Raw genomic sequence first — 26,822 nt, forward strand, 5'->3', positions numbered from 1 at the left:
AAATCTGCAGTATAATTTACATCAAATAATTCCTGTATTTCCAGCTCACTCTGACTCAAACTCACTCATTATTATCATCCTAGCTATGCCACCTTCTATTTCAGTTTGGAAGGCTATGAGGAATAACAATGACCAGTGGAGAAATTCTGATCAATGGATCCTCACCCTAACACTTCCACTATTACACAGGGCTGAATTTTAGGTATTTAAGGCAAAGTGCCAGTTGCATCGTGTTTATTGGAAGCTTTTAGTCTGCAAGGCCTGGCAAGTTTTCTCACCTGATCTTATCCAAACTTGCCTCATTGAATTTCTGTCCCAACCTTACGTTGTCTATCACACCTAATTCTAGTCCTATCGTACCACACACCTTCCCCAGAACAACTCACTACTGCCGGTACGTCCCAAAATGAACTGGCATTGCCGGTGTTGGCACCATGCTTAGAAGGCCATTGTGCATTCCATCAAGCACTGTTAACCTGGAGCTGCACTGCACAGCTTCTGACATTTGTCATGGACTTTCCAGGCAGGGATACAGATGTATCGGTGATTAAATTGGTGTAGAGATGGGGAACCCTCTACCTCAGGTGCAGCTGAGTAGGCCATGACACCCTGGTCCCCATATGGGTAAGTGCAGTCTTGGCCATCTGGTTGAATGCCCAGCAGTGTGAATAAGATCAATGAACACTTCTACTCCACCAGAGTAATTGCCATCATCTTCTCCACAATACCTTATACTCACTCTTTCTCTGCTATTGCACCACAAGCCAACACATCTCATGCTTTACCACTCTCACTCATATCTGCAACAACTGCACTCACTCACTGTCACTGACCACAGCCCGACAAGATTGGCCCTGCATTGGCACAGTGCTGCCTACTCACTTGCTCCCAGCCTGCAACAAAATTAACAGCTGTGCCTCCTGTTATGGACCAGACCAGACCCCCTCAATATATATTAAGAAGGTGGCCTAGACTAGAAGGTAAATGTGAGGTGCTGTGTTCCAGATGCAATTCAATTGGTCAAGCTACTCAAAGTAAAGCAAAACACATTTTATTCAAACACAGTAGTTAAAACACAATAAAGGAAAAAGGAACTTGGAATAATTTAAGTCTATTGTAAAACTTAACAGAATAATAAATTATTTTACTACTGACAGTAACTTTTCCAATATAGTAATATCCCATAAATACACCCTTTGAAAAAGGCAACTTTAGAAAACAGATTCTCTCACATGCAGTTTTCCAGTCTAGGAAGAAAGAACATCAGAAGATAATCTGAGAGAAAACCTGACACAGTGTAGCAGCCAGGAGAGATTTGCCGCCTTCTAACCCTGCTGAGAACCCAGCAATAACGTCTGAAAGCTAAAAAAAATCACGGATCTGTGATAGCTTGATCACACCCATTCAGGCTGCTTTTATTGTTCCAACTAGAAAGAAACCAAGGCCTCACAACTTGTTTATCTTCTAACAGACTGCTCATTACCTGTTCCCCAATCTTTCTCTGAAAGAAACCAGGATAGAACACAGCTCTTAAAACCATAATGTCATCACACACCCACTTTCCCCTCTTTTAAAAATCTATTTCTCTCTCATTCCAGGCCAAGCTAGCCCACTGCAGGGAAGGAGGAGGAGTCAGGAAAGTCAGGAAGTGATAGGCCGTTCCACACTTCTTACATGAAGAGCATTCTTACTCTGACCACCCCGAGAGGCTGACTGACTGTGTCCAAGCCCCTGGACTGGTGTTAGAAGGTGCCCTTGACTTACTATGCTAGGAGACCCTGACTGAAGGCTATCCGCCTTGTCTCAGCTGAGAATTGCTGACAACTGTGACAAACCTCCTGACTTTGTGTCTGCGCTGAATGGCCCAACAATGCAGCAGCATTCTGAGCCTGTTATCTCTCGCTGAAGGCAAAAATGACAAACAGCAAGCTAAACAAAGCTAGAGATCCTGTAAGTCTCCAGGAAGGCTCAGAGTGAGTGAGCCTTCATTATCAACTCACTGTTGTATAGTGAGGAATTCATCTTTCTGCTTGGCAGATGTGTAAAAGATGCAATGAGTTGCTCCTGATATTCAGTTAGGCCTTTCAGCACCTCTAGTGAATCCAACACAAATGATGCCTTAAGCCTAACGTTCAGGCTCCTATAAGATTCCATCCATAATAATTTTCCACGAGTAATATTTGGCTGCAATTCATTTGCATTACACCACAGAATTCTCTCTCAAATGCAACTAAAATGCATTTTGGAGCCTAAACTGGGCAGGCAGGTGGTTAATGTTAGCTAAGTGGATGACCCTCTATTGTTCCACCTGGATGCTGCTCTCTTCAGTTTGAACCCATCTTCTGATAGCGCTGGCTGGATCTTTAAATGCAGACTATGTTCTGGGGTGTCCTTGGAACACACAACTGTAACTTTTATATATATATATATATATATATATATACACACACAGGAATACAGCAATTAGTTCCTCAAGTTAAAAACTGAAAGGATTGTGGATACTGTATATCAAGAACAAAAACAGATGTTACTGGAAAAGCTCAGCATGTCTAGCAGCATCTGTGAAGAAAAATCAGGGTTAATGTTTTGGGTCTGATGACCCTTCTTGTGGGGGCTGACCTGCTGAGCTTTTCCAGCAACTTCTGTTTCAGTTCCTCAAGTTGTTTTGCAGAATGTTCCTCCACATGCATTCTTCCACATACCAACCATTCTAACATGGCCTGTGTTATCTCCTTTATCTGAAATGCAGCACGAGGATTCAAGATAAGAGGAGATTACTTCCTGTGATTTATTTTTTTCCTCCTTATGGGTGAGGAAGGGAGAGTTTTCTGGTCAAACCTTCAGTCTGAATCACTGTTTTAATTGCTCAGTTCAGAGGGGCAGGTGTTAAACCCGGAACTGGCACTACGGTTATAAGATTTGTTGTTTGCCCAGACCAACCAGCTCTCAGTCTGAAAAGGATCAAGTTTAAGCTTTGGTGGAGAACTTTCCAAATATATTATCTTCTTTTAATTAACTTTCTTTTATCCCTAAAGTTGCTCTTTGATTTGCCAGCAGCTGTAGTATTTTGTTTTTCTCTCTTTGGATTATCAGCATTCAGGCTGTGACTGTAAACTATGTATTTTGAGTTATGATCGTGACTTGGAATGTTGACTCTATTGTGCTCCACAGATGCTTTCTACTATATTGAACAGTCCCAACAGTTTTTCTTTTTTTATATATTATGTACCTACTTCCCAGTGACTTTAGTCACAAAAGAATCTGAGGGTTTATCCTCTGAGCCTTGCATTTCTAGGCATTGACCAGTTCAATTAACTACCAATCAAATGTCCAGACCCCACTACTAACCAAATCATCATTGTTCCACACAAATATTTTAAGTCTAATCTACATTTCCCAGAAGCAGTAAATTAACACACACAAACTGAATTTAACTAATGTCAATTGCAACAAAAACCTTTGTATAGGCAGAAATCCTGGAATGTGGATTTTACACTGTTTAGACATTCATAATCTATTCTCACTCGTAGCGTCACGATGAACTATTATTCGACAAGTTCAAAATAAAAAATATTACGTTTCTACTCAGCTCCTTCAGTTCTTACTATATCTAGAGACTTGGAGAATTTTGTTTTATGATGGTCCTGATTGTGGATCATGTTGCTAGGAAATGGAATACTTTTACAAATATCATCCTGTCTCCATCAAGTACAATCAGATCAGGAGCAGAGGAAAAGCTACCAAATGCCCCTTAAAACAATGAACCTCAAACTCAATTATTTCATGGAAGAGTTGTGATTTTTATCTAATTCATTTCAGCAATGTCCAGGCTCAAAACACTGGACAGTATTTGGTTTGGTGTGTATATGAGGCATTCAGATTTATGTTTGTTTTGCGGTTCATTTATGGTGACATTAGTCCTGACCATTGAGGCACAAAGATGAAAGGCAAGAGCACCACTATGTACAAGTTCATATGCCAGAATAGAGAAACCTGTTTGGACATCTATTGCAATAAAATTGGAGTTTATTTGCCATTTGGCTTGAATCAGAAAAGAGCTTTTATAGACCAACTGAAGACCTGTTGGAGTTCTAGTGATAATAATAGCCTATGTATTAGGCAATTCCCAATCTTATAATTGGCAAGATCATCCCTGTTGTTACCATCTTATGATGTCAAATATCATCTAACATTTCTTGGGTGCATTTGCCAGCACCAATTCTACTTGCTTGTATTAGTCCAGGCTACTATCACCATATAGGAATGGGTGTTCACAGGAGGTCTTAGGCAGGAGATGAGTTCAATCTTGATGCCAGTATTACATATTACTTAGTAGATGGTGACATTATGTCTATGATACATGATTATCTCTGCATACATCAGGTTCAGCTGAACAGTAAGTTCACATTGCAGATACTAAAACTTTGTCAAAGCATTTGTAACAGGCAAGGGATCAGAAGCAGATCTTGCTAAGACACATTACACAATTCTGACTAGTTTCTTCCAGGAACAGTCCTTCATGACCTGATAGGTGAAAACCTATCTTGTGACATTGGTTAACTCTTTCAGATACTAACTGTCTTATTCTAGACCCAGCTACACCAACACTCAGCATCGTAAAAAAGTTTTGCATTGTCTTACAAGGATGCAACCTTCATCTACATCAAACAAGGTCAAGTATTTAAGGGACAGGGCAGGGGATTACAATTTACACTGCCAAAATTTCCATTGTCCCTGATCTAACACTACCAATTGTAGTACAAGGTGAAGAATGGTGATAGCATCAGTACTGATTAAAACTTCATTTTTTTAGATTGACTAAGCTACTGTACAGCAGCCTCACCTATAAAGGAGGTTGAGAGCAATACTTTCTCCTTATTGTTTACAACAAAGTACAATCTTCATATAAGACATAATCATGAGCCTGTCAGTGGCATGCCAAAGAGTGTACCTCACCAATCTCCATTGTAATCCATATAAATACATATGGTAACATGCCTATGTAGTCGGAGGGCAATCACGGTATCCTTTTGGAAACACTTAGTTCCACTTGCATACAAGAACCCTAAGGAACTAAATGGTGCAATTTTTTGATCATATTTTGCAAAGAGAAATCTCGTCAGAGTGCAAACTGAACATCTTGAAGCTCTTGCTCTTTATTTCAGGTGCTTATCCAATTCCATAAGTATTGTCTGTGATGCCATATATCGCACTAATGCAGAACAGATGTATCTCTGCATGCTTTTAATGTGGATTGGTGTGTGCAAATTGTCCAGCTTTGTGAGCTCTGAGCTGGAGTGTGGAAACTAGTTCTGAGCACCACACTTGAGGGACAATTTGAATGCACAGAGTGTGCAAAAATGATGCATCAGAATAGTCACATGGGTAAGGAATTTGAGTTATATTGATAGATTGGAGAATCTAGGGTTGTTAAAACTAATATTAAAAGTATGATTGGTTAGAGGTGCTTAAAACAAGAGGTGCCTAGACAGAGCAAATAAGGGAAACACATTCCTGTTGGTGGAAGAACTAAGAATCAGAGGAAACCAATTTATTCATTGATGATTAATAAAAGAAGCAACGATGACATGAGTAAAAACCTTTTTACACAGTTAGGATCTGGAATGCTTTCAGCGATGAAAGTATCAAGTCTGCTAGCTTCTACCCACCTTGATAATAGTGTACTCTGATCAAATATATTTATTCTCCAAAGTCAATTACTTTGGAAGTTTTGGCTGGCACAGAGATCACTGTGCACAGCCTCTACAATTTGCTACTCTGGAATGGCCAGCATGAATTTTAAGAAGAGCTTCCTTTCTTTATTGCTTTTGCCACACAAGTGGCAATACAAGTGCTGCTATCACTGTTACATTATCATAAAATCCACTTTCTCAACAAACTGTAGCACCCAACTTTCTGTTGGGTTGCCCGCTCCCTAAATCTGACCCATTCCCTGCTATGAAGCGCAACCACTGACTTTAACTGGATATGTCTTTTGGAGGCCACCTCTTCATTGGCTATCTCCTCCAAAATGTCTTCTGAGGCCACTCTATGCTAGCTCAGGATGCTAGTATTGGATGCTGCAACAAAAAAAATCAACCCTTAGCCTCCCTGAAATTTTCAAGAACTTGTTAAATTCAGATCTTAATTATTCTCTAGAAGTTAAGCCTGTTGATTAAGAAATTGGGCTGAATCTGATCGCTGGCTGCAGAAATGGTAAGAAACCCACCACAGACGCTTCAAAGTGCCCCGATGATTAAAAACCAATCGGGCATTGGTTTGGTTAGCACTAAGGTCCTGCAAAAGGCGGATATGTTCCACCTCCAAGCTCTGGCAGTCAAGCAGAAGGTCAGTATGAACAGCACCACTGAGACAACATGAAGCAGCTAATGGAATCCTGGAATCCAGGTAAGTACAGGGGCCTTACAAGGATCAATCAAACATGTCCTGGCAAACAGAAGAAAGGGGATGGGTCAGTTTTAAGGGTGATGGAGTGTATTTTTAAATGAGTGTCCATTGCCACTGGTCCATTGCTCTCCAACGAACAAAGGGTGCCCGAGTGGGAGGAACTCCATCTTTACTACCCAAAGGTTATTTGTTGTCTATTGATATGCCATGCCAACTCACTCTGCTGTTGATAAATCATTTCTTTTCTCCTTAAGGACAGGAACTGGCCTCCAGGTGGAAAGGCAATCCTTGCATTTTCCCCAGGACTTAACGGGGAGGATTAAAAAAACAGTTTTTCCAGCCTACACCTTCTTGCCCTGTAATACAGTGCCAATCCCCGCCTGCCAGCATGGTGTGGAGATGCCGATGTTGCACTAGGGTGGACAAAGTCAGAAGTCAGACAACGCCAGGTTATAGTTCAACAGGTTTATTTGAAAACACGAGTTTTGGAGCACTGGTCCTTCATCAAGACTTCACCTGACAAAAGGAGCAGCACTAGGAAAGCTTGGATCTCAAATAAGCCTGTCGGACTATAACTTGGTGACTTTGACCACCTAGTGTGTTCTTGAGGTATATTAAATTCCACTGGTAAATATCTTTTTAATGACACGATAAATATCAATTCAATATTAATCACCACTGTGGTCTCAAATGGAAACAATTTTTAAAGTCCTCAATCTCATTTTTGCTTGTTGTCAATAGTTGTTGTCATTTTTACAATGTCAAACATGTATTTCTTCTCTTGTTTCTCTCTCTCTGAATTCAATTTTGCTATTTCTCTTTCTGTGCCTTATTTAATACTGATTTCACATACTCTAACTAACGATCCTCAATCTCTGCTTTGTTTCTATTTCAAATCTTAGGTCCCATTGGTTAGGGAGGTAAAGTTTTGGTCCCAATAATCATTGAGGACTCAGATACTCCGTTCCTCTTGTTACATTTTTAACATCTTACAGTTTTAATGTGTTATGGTGCAAAAAAAATCAGTTTAAGGCAACAAATAAAATAAATTAATGTAACTGAGCATGCTCTGCTTTTTTTATATCTCATGATCAATATGTCACAACCTTTAAGAAGCATGCTTGTGATATCAGCAATACATTATACTATACCTAAGGGTATAAACGTTTCGTATTCTATCTTACCTCAGATCACTTGAAGCATGTCACTCTACTGGAAGTATATTCCTCTGTTATAACTGACAACTTAATATTAGCTCAGATAATTATGTGCCAGAGACTATATTTGTTTATACCCTATAGCCAGATATAATAAATGTATTTTCAATTTTTAATACTACAATATCCATGTTAAATTTCTCAAGTTTTGGAATGAAATGTGTGTATTGCTATAACAGGCAAAACACTCTGGTGGAGGCAAGCTCACAGCATTTTTCAGAATCCTGTGGCTAACACGGGCTGCATGTGTGACGAAGCCTTTTCATATTGCCCCTCCCCTAACATTTAATCTGAATCATTAATATAAGAGGAAAGTAATACGCACAATAAAGTACATAGCTACTAGTAGGAAGAGAGAAAAAAAATCTGGAACAAAAGTTTATCTCTCTGATACTTGCTATTTCCTCTCACTGACATTAGGACATCAACAAGTTGAAAGATTCTGAAACGTTTTGTTTTCAGAATCTCAGTGCGCTATACCTATGAACTGGCTAGAGTGTACATTTCTAATGAAAAATAGGTTAGACACAAATATGAAAAGAAATTATAAGCTTATATGAATGTATAAATCTGAGACTGACAAATTACATTTAATATATGCAAGTAAATTAGTTATTTTCTGCGATAACATGAATACCCTAAGGAGAGAAAGTCGACTAGGATTAATAATTAGCATCCAGAGACGATACAACATTTGCCCTCTGTGTATGAGTCACTGAATATGGGATTGGAGGCAGACCTTCCCCAAGGGAGAAAGGCAGATATATTAAACATAAATTTAACTTAATTTTAATAAATAACAGGGCTAAATGGCATTTCACTAGTGTAAAAATGATAGAACAGGTTGATAATATTGTGGGCATACCATTAAGAGTTTCAGCTAGTGCTGTACTACATAATGATAACCAATAAGTCGTGAGTTAAGGTATTCAGATACAAAATATAGAAGGTTATGCAAGTCTCGATGGTGCCTTCACAAGCGTGAAAATGTTCGCAAGCAAGATTTTTTTTAAAATGGTCATCGCAACTATGCATATTTATGCAAGGATTTTTATATGAAACATTTATATCATGGATTGTGGGTGGAAGTTGTTTATTCTTACAGAGAAATCATCTTGCACAGTATAATGAAAAGCAGAACAGTGCCTTCCTTTATGTCTCACTCCAGAGTCTCAGAAAAAAATTAAAACCAGGCACAGCTACAAGCCGCCCCAAAGCGAGTTGAATTTTCTCCCCTTCAAAACAAACTAGCCCCTCCTGAAGGGCCTCTTTAAAAGCTGAAAATTGTTGAGAAGCCATCTAATTTTAGAACAACTCGATGGCAACAAGAAGTTCTGAAGTTATTTTCTATATCTACGCTTTCATTGTTGATTCTTCCTGACAGCTGTTGCTTCTCAGCCGTATACTGTCCACTATTTTAACATGTTATAAAGTCACTAATTGGAAGCAGACCAAATCTTTTAAGTTGTTGCAACAGGAGCAAAGCAACACACAAGCAGAAATAAAGGCAATCCAACAAAAGGATTAACAAGGAGCAGGACGTGTAAAGTAAGAGGATTTGTTTGTACCTTACCTTTCTGTCTTTTAATCTGTCAAGAGACAGCCTGGGTGTGTCAGGAATATCTAACAGTGAAGTGTTTAACCAACAACAGCATGTGGGCTGGGCTGTACTGTACTGTACTGGGTTGGGCTAGGTTGGACTGGCAGGCAGACTCAAAATTTTCCAACAGTTCATCCCGAGCCAAGTGCAACCACAGGCCTGAAGAATTTTCAGAATCCTGTGTATAGCATAAGCAACTGCTGACTGAGAAATCATTCCACGACTAAACTCTACTCAGGCCTGACAATATTATTTACCTAGCTTTCTGGTCGTCTTCCGAGAGGATAGCAAGTGAAGGCACCCAGAATTGATTAAAACTCTCTTTTATACTCAAAGTAAAATCACTCTTTTTAAAAATGAACTGGGTAGTCAGAGCATTCATATCACCCCAGCTCTGTTTTCTTAAAAGATTTTTTGAAGTAATGCAAGTCTACATGCTCTCAAAAGAGGCAGCTGAATAAGTCACTATAAACATTATTAAACCATTACGATTACTTTATAGGAAATTATTTGCCCATGATCCTATTTCTTAAATGATTTGAATTATTATTTCAGGAATATTATCACTTCAGTGTATCCCCTTGGTGCCCATCGCTCTGTCATCCATTCACTTCTGCTACTGTTAAGTGCTTACACTATCTGAATTATTGTATCTTATTGTGATCAACGATGATGCAAAGGAGCTCTGCATAATACATTTCAGAGTTTTGTAGGAGAAGTATTCTCTCTCGCATAAAAATCTATGAGAGAAATTTTATGGAAAGGACTAAAATAAGTTGAATGTCAGAAACTACCACAATCAATTAGGCTTATAATAAAAACAGAAAATTGTGGAAGTATTCGACAAGTCTGTAGATAGAGTGAAAGATTTGTCTGCAGGTTTCGGGACTCCGATTTGGGGCCTGATGGAAAGCCCATACCTCATACTTGCCGCAAGCAAGACCAACAGAGTGATTTTCCTGAAGCAGCATACCAATTGCTGACCTCTAAAGATGCCAATCCATTAAGAGTCTGGACAAGCTCCCGACCTGTAGGCCAATCTATAGAGTATCCGCAACCCCAGAAGGAGAGGCGAGTACTGTGGAGGCAGGTCCATGGCTGTGAGGGCACTTCAACATTAAATGTCCTTGCTGGCCTCACCAACAAACCAAGTAACCACCATGTAGACTGGCAGATTATTTGAGTTGGAGGGATTCACCATCTGCTGAGCCCAGTTCACAGTCTTACTCAAATGCACTGACCTTTCCATGGCACGGAGTGTCCAGCTCCACTGCCCTACCAGTCTGTCTCAGGATACCTTCAGCCAGCTGGCATCCTCTACACATAACCCTGCTGTGACAAACAAAAAGGTGGAAACATTGGCCCTAGCTGCAGACTCAAAGTTAGCTGGATGCCCATATCCATGGTGCATGTAACCAATCCATTGCCCACTCTACCTGTGAAAGAATACTAATGACTTGAACGCATTGGGAAATCATGCATTGCCCACTATCTTCTGGCCTCCTGCCATCTCCATGCCCACCATAATGGGGTTAGGAAATTTCAGGCAAGTGTTCGAGGGCTATGATCACTCAGATGGTCAAACACGAAATGTCTGTTTCTCATTCCGTCAATGCTGCCTAATTATTTTTACATCTCCTGTTTTCTTTTTCAGATTTCAGATACACTGTGAGAGACAACATGGAATCAGTGATGGTTCCACACACCTCCACAGGTAATCTACCACCCCCGAGAAAAAGAAGGAAATGACATCACCAACGCAGGAAATGACATCACCAACCCAAGGAAACCTAAACAGATAAATAGAAAGTGGGACATAACACCAGCGCTTCGTCAGAGGCTCACTGATGATGTTACCTAGAATGGTGACGAAACGTCTGAAAACTAACCTTCCAGCTCAGCGAGCAAACTCACATCCAGAACCTCAATCTGAGCTACAAATCTTCTCAAAGCTCGCTCATGTGTCATTGTATCATTCAAACAGGGAGCAGATTGCCATTCAAGGCTGGGATGTATATAATGGAATGTTGACATCACCACTCTCTCTCATACTGCAATGGCACAAGGTGCTGCCTCTTTCAGTTTTAAGACTATCCTACAGGATGGACAAGCATTTCAGGGTAATTTAGTGATCTGCATGAACCCAAAGCGTTGAAGGCCAACTGATGGTGGATATACAAAAAGGAGTCTTTCCAACCTGCTGCCTATCACTTCCCAACACTCAGATACCGTACGCTGAACATAGTCTTAAAAGCTGCCTAACATCGGCATGACGTGATGTTGCTGTTCTCTCTCATTCACTGCTGCTTTCTCCTGAACAATGAAGAGCTCCTGGAAAGTGCAGATACTTCAAGGTGGGATCAGCCAAAGTTATCGCACAGCAATAACATGGATTTAAAAAAAATTTATTCAACAACAGAAAAGTTGAAGGAATACAGAAGTAAACAGGTTCACACTGACCAACAAAAGGGTAACATAATGAAAGGAAGCCCAAACCCAACTATTTCATCTGGGAGGCAAGTTTCCATCAGTTCTCATTTGGCATCTTATTACTGCATAACTCTATTACACTTTCTTCAGTGTCAGTCCTGTCACAACCTCATCCATGGGCAATTGCTGTTGATTCTTCCTTTTCCCTGTATGCAAGACATTCCCTCCTATTTAGCTCCAGTTCTGAAGGGCACAGCATGCCAGAATGACGCAACATATCCATCCTAGACAATACGGCAAAATCCCACTGAAGTTGGCCAGGCATCAAAATCTGATTATAAGGAGGCCTGTGGTCTGTTCAGCAATGACCCTAGTGGAATCATGGACAGCACTTTATATCTTTGTATTGCACTGGTCTGAGGTTTCATGAAGGTATCACCAATTCATATTTGGAGGGGGCAGCGCAAGCTTCCCAGCAGCCAACCTTGCCTGGCCTGAGGAACTTGGAAGGAAGCAGAAATATTTGAGTTCTCTGGTGTGCACACATCATAACAGCTCCCAGGACATCTTGCCAATATCTGACACCATCAGACATAAATGAACTGGATATTGACAAATGTTGGCAACAAAATGCTCTCTAAGGTAGGTGGATACAGTCTATAAAGCTGAACCCTTGGGGGAAGTCAACAATGTTGGTGAATCCCACTTCCTAGGCTGCTTGATACTCCTGGCCATGGGAGAAGGATACAAACTGAGTGCAATCTAAATAAAATGGTATTGTTGACATCTTGGATGCAGGATGTGCCAAAGATTGGGAGATGTCACACAGGTTCCCTGTTGGTCCTTGTGACGTGCCACTAACTTAAAATTCAGGTTGAATTTAACCTTGACAGATTCCTTGGAATGCATATCCTGCTCCTTGGCAACAACGATTCGGGACATCCCTAAACTCTGGCTGCTCTGGTTTACTGAGAGTTGTAGATAATGAAGGTCATGCCAGTAGACGTGAGATCTGGGCATTCTCCATTGTGTCATTCGGGGCTTTTTTCCTGCTCCTTCTCCCTTTGGAGGCTGTGTGTCAGCCATTGGAGGTTGCTGTTCTCGCTGGACCTTGTGACAATGATGTAATCACTCTTTTTGATGCTGCCATCTGATCCCTAAAACCCCTACAGTGTGGAAACTGGCCATTTGGCCCAACAAGTCCACACCACTCCTCTGAACTGTATTTCACCCAGACCCATTCCCTACCCCTGCATTTCCCATATCTAAACCACCTAATCTAAACATCCCTGGACACTATGGGCAATTTAGCATGGCCAGTCCACATACCCTGCACATCTTTGGACTGTGGGAAGAACTGGACTACCCGGAGAAAACCCGCACAGACTTGGGAAGAACATGCAATGTCCACACAGACAGGCACCCGAGGCTGGAATTGAACCCAAGTTGCTGGCACTGTGAGGCAGCAGTGCTAACCACTGAGCCACCGTGCTGACCCTGAGCACATGTTTTCTATCTAGGATACAATAACCAATATTCTGTGGAAAATGTCAGAAATGTACATCATATCAGTCACAGTACTCCTGATCGCTCATATCACATTCTGTTGTAATCCCAGCTGAAATCGGTAGACATCATGATCCAATGACAAAAGGCCTGTGCCAGTCTTTACGAAGTAGCAACATGCTCTCAAGAATCGAAAAACTTTCTGTGAAAGATTGTATTTGCTGTGTGAATGAAATGATAAGACAGCTTCTTTAATAAGCAGGTACTGCAAGTGTTCAGTGTAGTAGAGAGAAGGTGCTTCAAGTCAGACATTGGCCTTCGGAATTCAGCATAGCTTTATTTGAGGGCAATGATATATAGTACTGTATCAAGAGAAAGGAGAGGAAGCCATTGAATAAAGGAAGTTTTTACCACCTCACTCAATGGCCAGACTAATAAATCCTCCAGCTGGAAAATTGGATCGCAATTTGAATAGAGACTTGATTTTTCTCAACTTAGATATTAAGGACTGAATGTAAGCTCACTCTGAGGTGCAGTTTGTTTCTGTTCTGAAGCATTAGGGCAACTGCTTCATTTTTTTAAAAGAAAGAAGCTTGTATGGGGAAAGCAACTCATAAAGCTCCAGAGCACTTTCCCTAATCATACACTGGAACATTTCTGCAATGCTTTGCCAGGCAATGTGTACAGCCAACAGTGATTTGAAAAACACAGAAAATTTTTTTTTCAAAAAACAAAAATGACTGCTTGAAATTGAACCTTCAAGGTTCATGAGCCCATAATGAAGAAGTTTCTTTCAACTGGCAGATGTGATGCTGGGGAAGCTTCCGTACAGTGTAGAGCAACTGACCTCCGTTTCCCTGAAACACATACAGTTAAAACAGAAATAAACCACAGTGCAAGGGTTGATCACCAGACAATTTAAAGGCAATATTACATTTCCTGGTGGCATTCTTCACAAGTCAGGCAATGGGATCTTTGCTGGGTGGCCTTTCACAAACTTAAAAAAAAGGGAGAAATGCAAATAGAAACAGCAGACAGTATGGCTCCAATGGACCTGCTGTAAAATAGCGCAGCAAGATAGTGCATCAAAATCTGTATAAAAATTTAAGAAAAAATTACTACTTGAAGATTTGGCCCCCACTTTCACAAATTTTCCTTGAATTCATTGCAATGTTTTTTCTTTAGTTTTATTAGCATACTATACTGTCAAAACTATTTCAGACAGGACAGGGAATAAAGAAACATCCGGAATAAACTGTGCGATATTAGACATATGAAACTCACAAGAGAGCAAATATCAAATATGCAATCATCACACTGGGTGTTGACAAGGAGATGTTCACTTGGCCTCCAGCAAAGTACACACTTAACTCTCTTTGATGGGTATATTCCTTTAGAAACCAAGGGCTAAATTTTCCCCACTGGGCAGCAATCCTGACATTGCCCTCCAAATTAGATTGGGAAACTGGAAATGCTTGATAAAGGACATTAGTCTTGATCTTGTCAGAGGCAGCCAATTAAGAAGCCACTTCCAAGAATCTGGTCCAATTACTGACAGTGGGAAGCAGATCAGGGAAATGGGAACCTAATAGGAGAGCCTGAAGTGGAGCTTAACCAGCAGTTTCTTCAGGCTGGACAAATGTCACCCAGGTAAGCAGAAGACGTTGAGAAGCCACTTCAAAACAAAGGCTCTCTCTGCAGCAATGTCTGAAATCATACATCACGCAGAATCACAAGTTTTTTTTTAATCATTGATATGATGTGGGCCTTGCTGGCTGGCCAGTATTCATTGCCCATCCCCGGTTACTATTGAGAAGATTGTGGTGAGCTGCCTTCTTGAACTGTTGCAGTCTATCTGCTGTGGTTTGACCCACAATGCCATTGGGGAGGGAACTCTCAGATATTGACCCAGTTAGAGTGAAGGAGCGGTGATATACTTCCAAATCAGGATGGTGAGTGACTTGGAGAAGGAACTTGCAGGTGGTGGTGTTCCCATGTACTTTCTGGCCTTGTCATTCTAGATGGAAGTTGTAATGCATCTGGAAGGTGCTATCTGAAAATCTTTGGTGAATGTTTGCAGTGCATCTTGTAAATATTACACAGTGCTGCTGCTGAGCATCAATGATGTAGGGAATGGCTAAGCAGGCTGCTTTTTTCAGGATGATGACAAGCTTCCTGAGTGTTGATGGAGCTGCACCCATCCAGGCAAGTGGGGGTACGAGCTTGTAGACATGCTTGCTGAGTCAGTGGATTTGGTTGCAAACGTTTCGTCACCCTACTAGGTAACATCATCAGTGCACCTCTGGTTCTGTCCGGTTTGTTATTTACATGCTTCAGTTTGTTGGGGTATTTGTACCACTTCCAGTTCGGTTTCTCAGCCGTTTGTACACTGGGTCTAATTCAACATGTTTGTTGATGGAGTTTCTGTTGGAAAACCAGGCCTCCAGGAATCCCCTGGCATGTCTCTGTTTGACTTGTGCAATTGGGTTGCATTATTCCAGTCAAATTCCTGTCCTTCGTTGTCTGTGTGGAGTAAGACAAGTGAGAATTGGTCATGCCTCTCGGTGGCTGATTGATGTTTGTGCAGCTGTATTGTCAATTTTCTTTGGTTTGGCCTATGTATTGTCTCTCACAGTCCTTGTATGGTATTTTATACATTACACTGGTTTTGTTGTTCTTGGGCATGGGATCCTTTACGTTCATCAGTAACTGTCGTAGGGTGGTTGTTGGTTGGTGGGCTACCCTGATAGCTGGGGGTCTGAGTAGTCTTGTGTCATCTCTGAATGCGGCAGTATTTTGTTACATTCCTGATTGTGCCTAGTAGATGGTGGATGGGCTTTGGGGAAAATCAGGAGACGAGTTGCTTGCTGCAGTATTCCTAGCCTCTGACCTGCTCAGATAGCCATGGTATTTATGTGGTGAATCCAGTTGAGTTTCTGGTCAATGATAACCCCAAGGATGTTGATAGTGGGGGTCTCAGTGATGGTAACACCATTGAATGTGAAGTGGTGGTGGTTAGAGTGACTCTTATCGGGGATGGTCATTGCCTGGCATTTGTGTGGCATGAATGTTACTTGTCACTTATCAGCCCAAGTCTGGATATTGCCCAGATTTTGTTGCATTTGAACATGGGCTGCTTCAGCATCTGAGGAGTCATGAATGGTGCTTACATTGTGCAATCCTTGGCAAACATCACAACTTCTGACCTTTTGATGAAAGGAAGGTCATTGATGAAGCAGCTGAAGATGGTTTGGCCCAAGACGCTACCCTGAGGAACTCCTGCAGAGATGTCCTGGAGCTGAGATGTCTTACCTTCAACAACCACAACCATCTTCCTACATGCCAATGGCGAGGTCCCCCTGACATACATTTAATCAAGTTTTTCTACAGCACCTTGATGCCACACACAGTTGATGTCAAAGGCTGTCAGCCTCAACTCACCTGTGTAATTCAGCTCTTCTGTCCACATTTGAAACAAAACCACAATGAGGTCAGGAGCTTACTGGCCCTGGTGGAACACATCCTGGGCAGGCTGGTGCTGGGGTGTTGTGTCATAGCAATGTTGATGATACCTTTTATTACTTTACTGAAAAGAGAGTAGGCTGACGGGGTGGTAATTGGCTGGTTTGGATTTGTCTGGCTGTCAGGTCATCTGCAGCTGAGGCCATTGCATCCTAAGGATTCTAAGACATTATGATTCTGATTGTCAAAATGACCAACAGCCTTCTCCAAGTAACTGAACAATTACAAACACAGTGGGGGAAGTGTGGAATCACGGTTTTGTCTAGCATGCAGTGCTATTAAAATGCCCCAAATTAAAGGGCCTAATTGGCCATCCACTGTCAAATGATAAGTTCTGCCCCACTGGCCACTTCTTTGGCAGGATTGGTCAGAGGCAGGCACATGATTGGGACCCAATCTAATCCACTGGATTCGTACTTCGATCCTAGCATAGCCTCCTTCCCTACCTCTGGGGGAACTAGTAAAATGTGACAGTGACAGTGGAAGAATGGTATCTTACTTGACAGCTAGGGTAGTGTATAACTTATAATTTATTGGGCAATTTGCAGTTGATGGTGTGCCCGTTTGTATTTTAGCTTTATCTCTCAATGATAGGGAAAGAGCCTGGGTGAGTTACTGCAGTGCATTCTGGGTGTACTATCAACAATTAGCATTTTGCACTTGTTATGGAGAGAGTTACTGTTGAAGATGGAAAACTGATCAAGTGGGTTACTTCACCCTAAATAGTATATACCTCCTTGCATGCTCTAGGAGCTGCACTCATCCTAGCAAGTAGAGAAATATGACAACAAGTAATTTGTGGCATGTGGTTGGAGGACAGTCTTAGATGACTTGGATGAGTTATTCATCAGTGTGCTTACGGATCTTGATTTGCATTTTTAGACACAACATTCATAGGGCCAATCTAGTTAAGTTGCTGGTCTATAGTAACCTCCAGGCTGTTGATAATGGGTGATTCTGTAATTATAATGCCACTGAATTTGAAAGGGAGATAGTTAGCCTCCCTTTCATGGAAATAGTCATTGCATGGCACTTGTTACTTATCAGATCAAGCGTGACTGATGTTCAGCAATCACTGTGTACTCATATGGAGAACTTCATTTTAAGACGAGTTGTAACTGTCATGGAACAGTGCACAATCACAGCAAAAACTTCACTTTTGACCTTGTGATTGATGAAGATAGTTCGGAGTTGGTCGTCATAGACCCAAGACATCCAGATATAGTCATCAAAATGTAGGAGGTCAAGGAAATTTTTTATAGAACCTGTTAGATATTATGGGGAATAGATAGATAAAAGAAAAGCTTTCCATGCATTAGGGAGGCATGGAATGGAGAACATTGTCCAAATGTTAAAGTCAGACCTTGCAGGTGCGAATGTAGGAAGTACATCTACACAAAAAGTGTGCAGAAGTTTGAAACTCTTATGAAAATGTTAATTTATGCTAGATTATTTATTAACATTGAATCTATTAATGCTAGCTTGATATTACCCTAAGTTATTAAAGGATATGTGGTAGTGATGAGAACATTCTTGCTGCAATTGTACAGCATCTTGGTGGGATCACACCTGGAAATATTGTGCAGTTTTGGTGTCCTTATCTGAGTAAGGATGTTCTGGCTTTGAAGGGAGTGCAAGAAAAGTTTTACCAAACTGATTCCTGGAAGGGTAGAGACTGGATTTGTGCCCTCTGTAAAACATAAATAGAACATAAAAGTCTAGCTGCGACAGCTCTGTGAAACCTGCTACAGCATATTTCAGAGTACTAAAGTTGACATTTATCCCTGGTCATGAAAACAGGCTCTGACTTATATTTTCATGTCTCTATTCCAGGCAACTCCATTCACTTTCTTTTATTTATGAAATCCAAGTTATGAGATGCTATCGCATTACTGAGTCAAATCTTACGACTTGCTGGCATGAGCTGTGTCTCTTCCCTGCCTGTCATCGCAAGAGAGAAGTACCAAAACAGTCAGGAATCCTTAATATATTGTACATCACCTGAGTATATAGATCACAATTATTTTTCATACTTGGCAACAGTAATGATGTTTTAATATGAATATCACAATAAATAACATTGGGTTTAAGTGATTGCAACTGAAATTACATCACTTAATAGCTCAGATGTTGATCAAGCATTCATCAGTCATCTTAACACGGCCTACATGTGACTCCAGACCCACAGCAGTGTGGTTGACTCTGAACTGCCCTCTGGGCAATTAGGGATGGACAATAAATACTGCCTAGCGAGTGGCGTCCTCAATCTGTTAATGAACAAAAGAAAAACATCTTGTATTTACATGCGCTTTCTACTTTTGTATCACGCAACCAGAGTAAAGACTACAAGAAATTATTGAAAATGCTTTATGAACAGAATATCAAACTCAGAAACACAGCATGATTTAGCAGCAATCTAAATATAAACATTCAATGGCAGTTCAAATTTAGCATCAGGTCATCCATAAAGGATTGGATGTCCTTTTAAGATGAAAATCATCTTTACAGAGTTTACTGATAAATTATGTTACAGCAGCAAGCTTTCCAAAACCCCAGCAGCCATGTAGGTCCATTTATTTACTTATCCGGAATGAAAACAAGCACTGGGATTTTGAAACATTGCCTAATAAAACGTAAGCAGTTAGGCCACCTAAGATGTTGATCAAGAATTGAAAACAGGAATATTTTCAATGTTTTCAATTCGACAGTAAGATTACACAACTGACTCCATACACCAATTGCAGATTTCATCCTTACATGGAGTCCAGGAAATCAAAGAAGTTAAGGGATAGGTTTGCAAGTAGGACTGCAAATGATGGCCACTCCAGTGTAATGCATCCATGAAGATAGATCAAGTCTACAAATATCCTTATCTCAGCTTAATTTAATCATTTTTGGCTCATCTAACTGTTGCACAAGAGAAAGCCATTTCCTGGCTAACATATATTTGTATTTGTACTTAAATGCAAGTCAGAATTGGACATTAGCTCAGAGCTCATTTGTGCTCGTTTAGTAGAATAGCGCAAAAATGATACCTGGGTATTAGGAGGAGCATGTTCCAGTAAGTATCTCTATAAATAATGAAATGTACATAAAGATTGACTCCAATTCGATCTGCTATTGCTTGGCCAATGGAATTATAAACATGGTGACAGGATAAAATTGTTCTAAAAGGAGAAATTTAGGAACAATGAAAATAATTTTTCTAAGACAGGAACATAAAATTCTATTGGTCACTGTGGGAAATGGCAGGATAAAAATTCAGATTATGTGCAAGTAATGGAAAAAAGCATGCTGGATGTTAGGAGGCTACAATCCCTATTTATGAAATTTGAGGTTGATATCCAAATTGCTTATTCTTTAAAAGTGATAGTATTTTCTATTTTAAAAAAAAGGTCTTTCGGCATATTTGATGGTTTTCCATGCAGGGAGGCAGGATTTTATCAAGGCTGGGGACTTAGGAGAGTAGCAAGGCACTGAGCTTTGTTTAAAACTTTCTGAAACAGACAACACAGGCAACTTGGTATACCATTGAAGGGAGCATGTATGGAATCAACAGTATTTATCAAACATGCCACTCAAACTGTTACAGTTTATTCACCACAATTAAACAGAATTAATTATAAACTTCTAAATTCTGAGCAATCAGTAGAAGTAAAGGAGGCACATCGTGCAACAAATGCTGATGCGTTTGGTGATGAAACTCATGAGGAGAAAGTGCAGTAGATCAGAACTGGATGATAGTAACATAAGTGATCGTAAAACACATCACAAAGATGTCACATCCATAGGTCAATTGTCCACACTGAGTACCTGAATGACAGATATTCCAAAGAGATCCATTAATGGAGAGTTGCAATAATTGTGATACAAACGGGTGAAGCTACTGACGGGCAAGAAGCAAAGTCCAAGGACAGGCAAATGGTGTGCAAATAGGAGAAAGCAAGAAACACAGTGCAAGAACTGATAGAAAGTGGCTTTTGAGTAAGAAAGTAATGGTGTATTAGAGTTAGAGCCTCCAACAGTGCAAGTATAAGATGTCATGGTAAAGTTCCAGCAAATATAAAAGTGGAAGTAGAGATCATAAAACTGTTACGAACTACATCACTAGAAGTCATCATCACTATCAAGATTTAAAAGTGACTACTTTTAATCCTCATGATAATGAATAAGAGATGAACAAAGTGAGCTATATAATAGGACAGAGTTTGGAGTTTATTTTTAACTATTAGATAAGGGTCAATCAACATGTGGTTTTGTTTATAGGAATGTCCCCTATTTTCTTAAAAATGTAAAACATTGCTAGTTGCTAAGGTTTTAGAAGAGCAACTAGGTGACGATGTGATTCTCAAACAGCCAGAAGACTAATCTAAAGAAATAACAATTTAACTCATTTGGCCATACGTTTATGGGAATGTACACACAATGACATGTAACTTACATTGCCATAGGGTGATACTGTTCCCACGAGAAAGGTTAGTTCAAACGACCAGGGAGGCAACAGATGCAAAACAGGATAACTAGGGAAACTAAACCAATACATACATGATTCCTCCAGTGTACAATCATTTTTGTTGAGATCAATTATATGAAAATTGGGATGTATTTAACCAAAAGACAGTCCTGCAATGATTTATCATCATAAATGGAGACTTTCAGGTATTTCGCACATTGATTGTATATGATTTTGTGGAGCTTGAAAATTGCACAATTAATAAAATTAATTAAGTATTAATAAAGTAGAATTTAAAATTTGGAATCTTGCTGTCAGCTTTTTGAATGCATAGGTGTAGATATTAGACAATATAGGCTGGGGCAGCTTTGAATGAACAACCCTATGTAGAGCGGTCATCAAAGAAAAATTGTACTTTACATGAAGATCAGACAAAGCAACTGCACAGCTTGCAAACATTTTCAAACAGATCCTGAGCAATGGGTACACTGAAGATAGTGTAACCATTGAATGTTCTGCTTGATAATTATTCCTTGTGGGATGATGTAGGAAAAGTCTGAAAGAGAAAAAGGTTACAGATTTTTGTTGGTTTGCAACAAAAGCTGGAAATGAAATTTCTAAAACAGAATGGGTGGATACAAGCCATCCACTGCCAAATGATTTCAATGAAAGTAGTATATACACAAAAAAAAATCCTTGGGGATTTCAAGAGAAGGAAATCTCTCATTTTGTTCTGCTTCGCACAGATTGTGAACAATTCTGGTATAATTTGTTTTCCAAATTTTGGTTACACACATTGTTGCAACCAAGTGAGAAGGGGGAAAAACAGATTTCCTCTTTTTTAAGTCATCAATATTCAATAATATGTTCTATATTATTCAATAAATATTCTAAATTATTTTTAGGACTCAGCTACCACACCACTTAAAGTGCAGTTCACCAGAAAATGAGCCGACTAATTACCAAAGTTTTCTTAAGTTAAAGAGGAATTTTATTAGCTATTAACAAAAAACAAACTCAAACACACATGAAAACAGTTAATAAGTTTGAAAAGAAAAGCTGACTGCTTGGAAGTCTAGTACTAACAGGAGATAATAGCAGATGCAGTTTAACATTTGTAAGGTCATCGAGCCATGACAGTGAAAGCTGAGTCCATAAATTTGGCTGTTGTCTTATTCCCTCTGCAGCAGTGAAATCTGGAGTTCTTAGTGATTGCCTCTTTTCCCAGGTTGCTTCTTTCACTTTCTGCTGTGCTAAGAAAGATATTAAAATAGGGTTTTGTTTGTATATTTCTGTGTCTAGCTCAGTTACCTTTCTCAGCTGAATATTCCCTTCATCTCTCAATGATGCAAATTTCTTGATGCCAACTCAGTTTTTTTGGTTTCACTTGACTTTGCAAGAAATAGTAATTTCAATGCAGCCAATTTGTGTTCATGGGTTGCCTGCAATTGCGCCAGCCTCTGATCAGCTGATCACTGCAGTCTTTTTAATATTTGTCCTTTTCTAAAAACAAAGAAATTTTAGTCCATGAAAGTCTCTCCGTGAACATGATAAAAGTTGACTCAATAGTCTGCCTATTCTTATTGTAACAACTTAAGCTTATTTATTTAAAAGGAAGAGGAGGCAACTTGTTAATTGTAAATTAATTGAACGTAACTGTACAAAATTGGTGAGTGTTGAATGAAGATTCATTTGTGCCCCTACATAAAGAATCAAAGGCTGTTTGTGGTACAAAGGTAATGGCCCTAATTATGGACCAAACAGTTTGGGTTTAGGTTTTACCTGCTCTCGAGGTGTGTTATAACATATTTGGGCAGAATAACTAAAATAATTTAAAAGGATTTAGACTGAAACTATGCTGGTTGTGTGAGGATATCCACGTGCAAAAATCACTATCTTTCATTACTTGGCTTTACATGATTAGGTCTCACAAAATAAAGTGTTAGAAAATAAACAATAAAATGACAGCAATGGGATTAATAGACTATGTAAGTATTCACAAATAACTTAATTAAAAAGTTAATTCCTTCTGTTATTGGACACGAACATTTAGAAAGATCCACTTTCTTTTAAAACCCTGCTGCTTCAATTAAGTCATGCGCAATGAGATGGGAGATTACGGTGTCCTTTGTAACTCAAAATTATCACTGATAGTATCTCAGCAAATTCTGAAGATGCAAGTGGCCAGTGAACAGGTAGGATTTAGACATTGCTGTAACAATGAATTGTTGTTTATGTCAAATGCATAAAATGCAACTCAAAGCACAACCAAAATTTAGATACTCTGCAAACAGAAATTTCTGGCTTGCTCATAATCACTTCTATTTGTACCTGAACTATGGGGAAAGAACAAAACGATTTAAAACATGTAACTGCGCAAACTAAATTTCATTTTCATAACTATCTAGCTCAGGTGTCTGAAGTGGCTCTGAAAAATTTAGACGATGGTGATAATAACATTGTACATTTCTTGTCATTTTAGTTCCGTCTACCTTTTGCTAAAACAAGATCTGAACAGAATTTAATTAGAGGCACATGTCTAGTGGAACCAGAAGTGGAGTCCTCTTCTCCTTTATGTTGGGATGCAGCATGTGCACAATTGCATTTAAAATTTAAACAACTGACATCAGGCCTGGAGACAGGTGTGATCACGGTGCAGGGCAGGTCTTTACTGACGGATCTCACTGTCAACTGATCAAGTAGGTACAGATAGGCAATCAAATAGCCACCTGGGCAAATAAAGAGGCTCTCTTCATGGCCAAATCTTGCCTGTCCACCATTATTCTGATCGTACCTTCCCATCTGACTAAGCTAATCTGCTCAGTTACCACAAAGGAGGTGAGCAGTTGTGGGGTCACTCAAATATCCTGGGTATTGTGATCAGAGATAATGGATTCTCCAGCATCTGCAGTTCCCAAGATAACAAAGTGTGAAGCTGGATGAACACAGCAGGCCAAGCAGCATCTCAGGAGCACAAAAGCTGACGTTTCAGGCCTAGATCCTTCATCAGAGTCTCTGATGATGGGTCCAGGCACAAAACATCAGCTTTTGTGCTCCTGAGATGCTGCTTGGCCTGCTGTGTTCATTCAGCTCCACACTTCGTTATCCTGGGTATTGTGTTGGGTCTCACAGCCAGTATCCAATGGTATAAAGATTCTGTCTTCATCTTACTGTATCCTTTTATATCATGACATGCTGAAGGAAGCACGTGCAGCAATTTACTTGCTGAACTTTAACTCAAAGCACCTTATACATTCCCCATCTACTGAGACTGGTTTTGACAGGTGAGGCCCTCCCACTCAAAAGGACTGATGGGGAACAGGACCCTGTTGAACCCCATGAAGATTCTCAGCTCACAACTGCAGAAAGCCTGCTCTAGGTACAGCAAACAGTAGGGGAAGGAAAGGTGGAGATGCCCTTGTGGGGTGGCAGACTGCATCATTTCAGATGTAGTTCTGGAAGGATGACTGACAGGGGTTGGTAGAAATAAAAAGAACGCCATGGAGGTCTGATGATGGGACCATTACCATAGTGGTACTTCACTCCGGGGCACAATCAAGATTATGTAAAGTCGTCTATTACATTCCTCACAACGGCTCTCTCCATACTCATGATGGAGAGTAACAGTTCATATAGATTTGAGATCTCCTCCACAGGCTCATCTCATTCATCCTGTCCGAAGGAAGAATGCTGCAACTCGCTTTCACCCTGTTGTGACATTGTATGGCAAATGGAAACACCTGACCAATCATGATCCCTACTGCGATACATACTGCAGAGCTTCTTCAGGCAGAAAAAAGTGCATTTTCAGCGTGGATTGCTTAACACGGACTCTGGAGGAGGTTTGCCTCTTCAGCTGGGAGACAGCCATCAATCTGGATAGAGCTCTCTAGGATCTCCAACAAATGCGTGTTAAAGGTGTGAACCTAGGAAATGTGCATCAGCATGCAAGATTCTTTGCCTGTGTTCACAAATGAGTAGAATGTGCAAAGAGAAAGACTTTGTGAGTTACAATTAGTGCTAGCTGATCGGAGGGAACTTGAACGTTTGTAAAGTTGCAGTCAATGACCGTGTTGCACATGAGGACAAAAAGGAAAGGCCACTTGGTTATTCCATCAGTGGAGAATTTGATGAATTCATTGCCATTCCAGAAGACGTAATAGGTCCTTTATGTAACTATGTTGGCACTCTGAGAAATGCTGCATGCATCGCCCATGGTGCCTGGAAAACAACTGTTGCTGAAAAATGGAGTAATCCCATTATCTCTGATACAATTTTAACCTCACTGCGAAGCCTCTTCCAGGGATGCCTAACCTGAAGAAGTTACCCTCCTCCCTCCGGACCAACCTCAGGGAATCTCTCTCCCACTGCAACTCTCTTGCAGCCTCTTCAGCCTTGAAACTGCTCAACCATGTCCTGAAGCAAACCAGGTACCTGTCCGTCTTCCCTGGACTGACCTATCCCCTCCCTGCCTCCCCACCTATACTCTCCTCTCCACCTATCTTCTTTTCTCTCCATCTTCAGTCCACCTCCCCCTCTCTCCCTATTTATTCCAGAACCCTCTCCCCATCCCCCTCTCTGATGAAGGGTCTAGGCCCGAAATGTCAGCTTTTGTGCTCCTGAGATGCTGCTTGGCCTGCTGTGTTCATCCAGCTTCACACTTTATTATAATGTAGTCACCCAGTGGGTTCCTGTCAAATTCACCAGACTACATGCTTTGCTACGGGATCCTACATATCACTGTGATGACTCCCTGATACAGCCTCAGCCATTTCTGGGATTGCTTCTTCAGGAGGGACGGAGATGGACTGGTGGTATTATCACTAAACTATTAATCAAGAAACACAGAGAATGTTTTGGTGGCCCAGGTTCGAATCCTGCCATGGCAGGTGGTGGAATTTGACTCAGTAAAGAGAAATCCAGAATTAAGAATCTACTAAGAACCATGAATCCATTATCATGTGTCAGAAAAACCAATATAGCTCACTAATGTCCTTCAGGGAAGTAAATCTGCCATCTTCATCTATTCTGGCCTATATGTGACTGCATGGCAATCTGGCTGACTCTCATATCCCTTCTGAACTAGTATAGCAAACCCTTCAGTTTGATTGATTGCTATGAAATCTCAACAGGAAAATAATATTAGACTGACTTCCTGGCATCAACTTAGGCACCAGAAAAGACAATGGCAGAAACAGTACTGTCAACCCTGCCAAGTCCTTCTCACTAACATCTGTGGGCAAGTGCCAGAGGTGGGAGAGCTGTCTCACAGAATAGCCAAGCAACAACCTGACATCGGTGATACTCACGGAATCATACCTTACAGACAATGTCCCAGACACCACCGTCACCAACCCTGGATATATTCTGTCCCACTAGTAGGACAGACACAGAGGTGGAAGCACAGTGGTATACCATCAGGATAGAGTTGCCCTGGGAGTCCTCATCATTAACTCTGGATCCCATTAGGTCCCGTGGCTTCATGTTAAACATGGTCGAGGAAACCTCCTGCTGATTACCAATTATCATCTCCCTCGGCTGATGAATCAGTACTTCTCCATGTTGAATGCCACTTAGAGGAAGCACTGAGAGTAACAAGGGCACAAAATCTATTATTTTAGGGGATTTCAGTGTTAACCACCACCAAGAGGAGGCCAGCAGCAGTACTACAGATCTAGATAGTATG

General features: G+C 40.5%; 1 protein-coding gene across 5 annotated transcripts in view; it reads right to left on the minus strand.

Moving 5' to 3' along the window:
* sgcd (sarcoglycan, delta (dystrophin-associated glycoprotein)) overlaps positions 1 to 26,822 on the minus strand; it is a 483,273-nt gene that overhangs the window by 176,588 nt on the left and 279,863 nt on the right. Inside the window, exon 1 of one of the 5 annotated variants that reach the window (XM_048543421.2) lies at positions 9,199 to 9,309. The exons of 3 other annotated variants lie outside the window; for them this stretch is intronic. The gene's annotated coding sequence lies outside the window, so the exon portion shown is untranslated. Of the gene's footprint in view, positions 1 to 5,977; positions 5,999 to 9,198; positions 9,310 to 26,822 lie in introns of those variants that run through there. One more of the 5 variants, XM_048543426.2, reaches the window with a different exon arrangement.

The sequence above is a fragment of the Stegostoma tigrinum genome, chromosome 13 (assembly GCF_030684315.1).
Source record: "Stegostoma tigrinum isolate sSteTig4 chromosome 13, sSteTig4.hap1, whole genome shotgun sequence".
Classification (NCBI taxonomy): domain Eukaryota; kingdom Metazoa; phylum Chordata; class Chondrichthyes; order Orectolobiformes; family Stegostomatidae; genus Stegostoma; species Stegostoma tigrinum.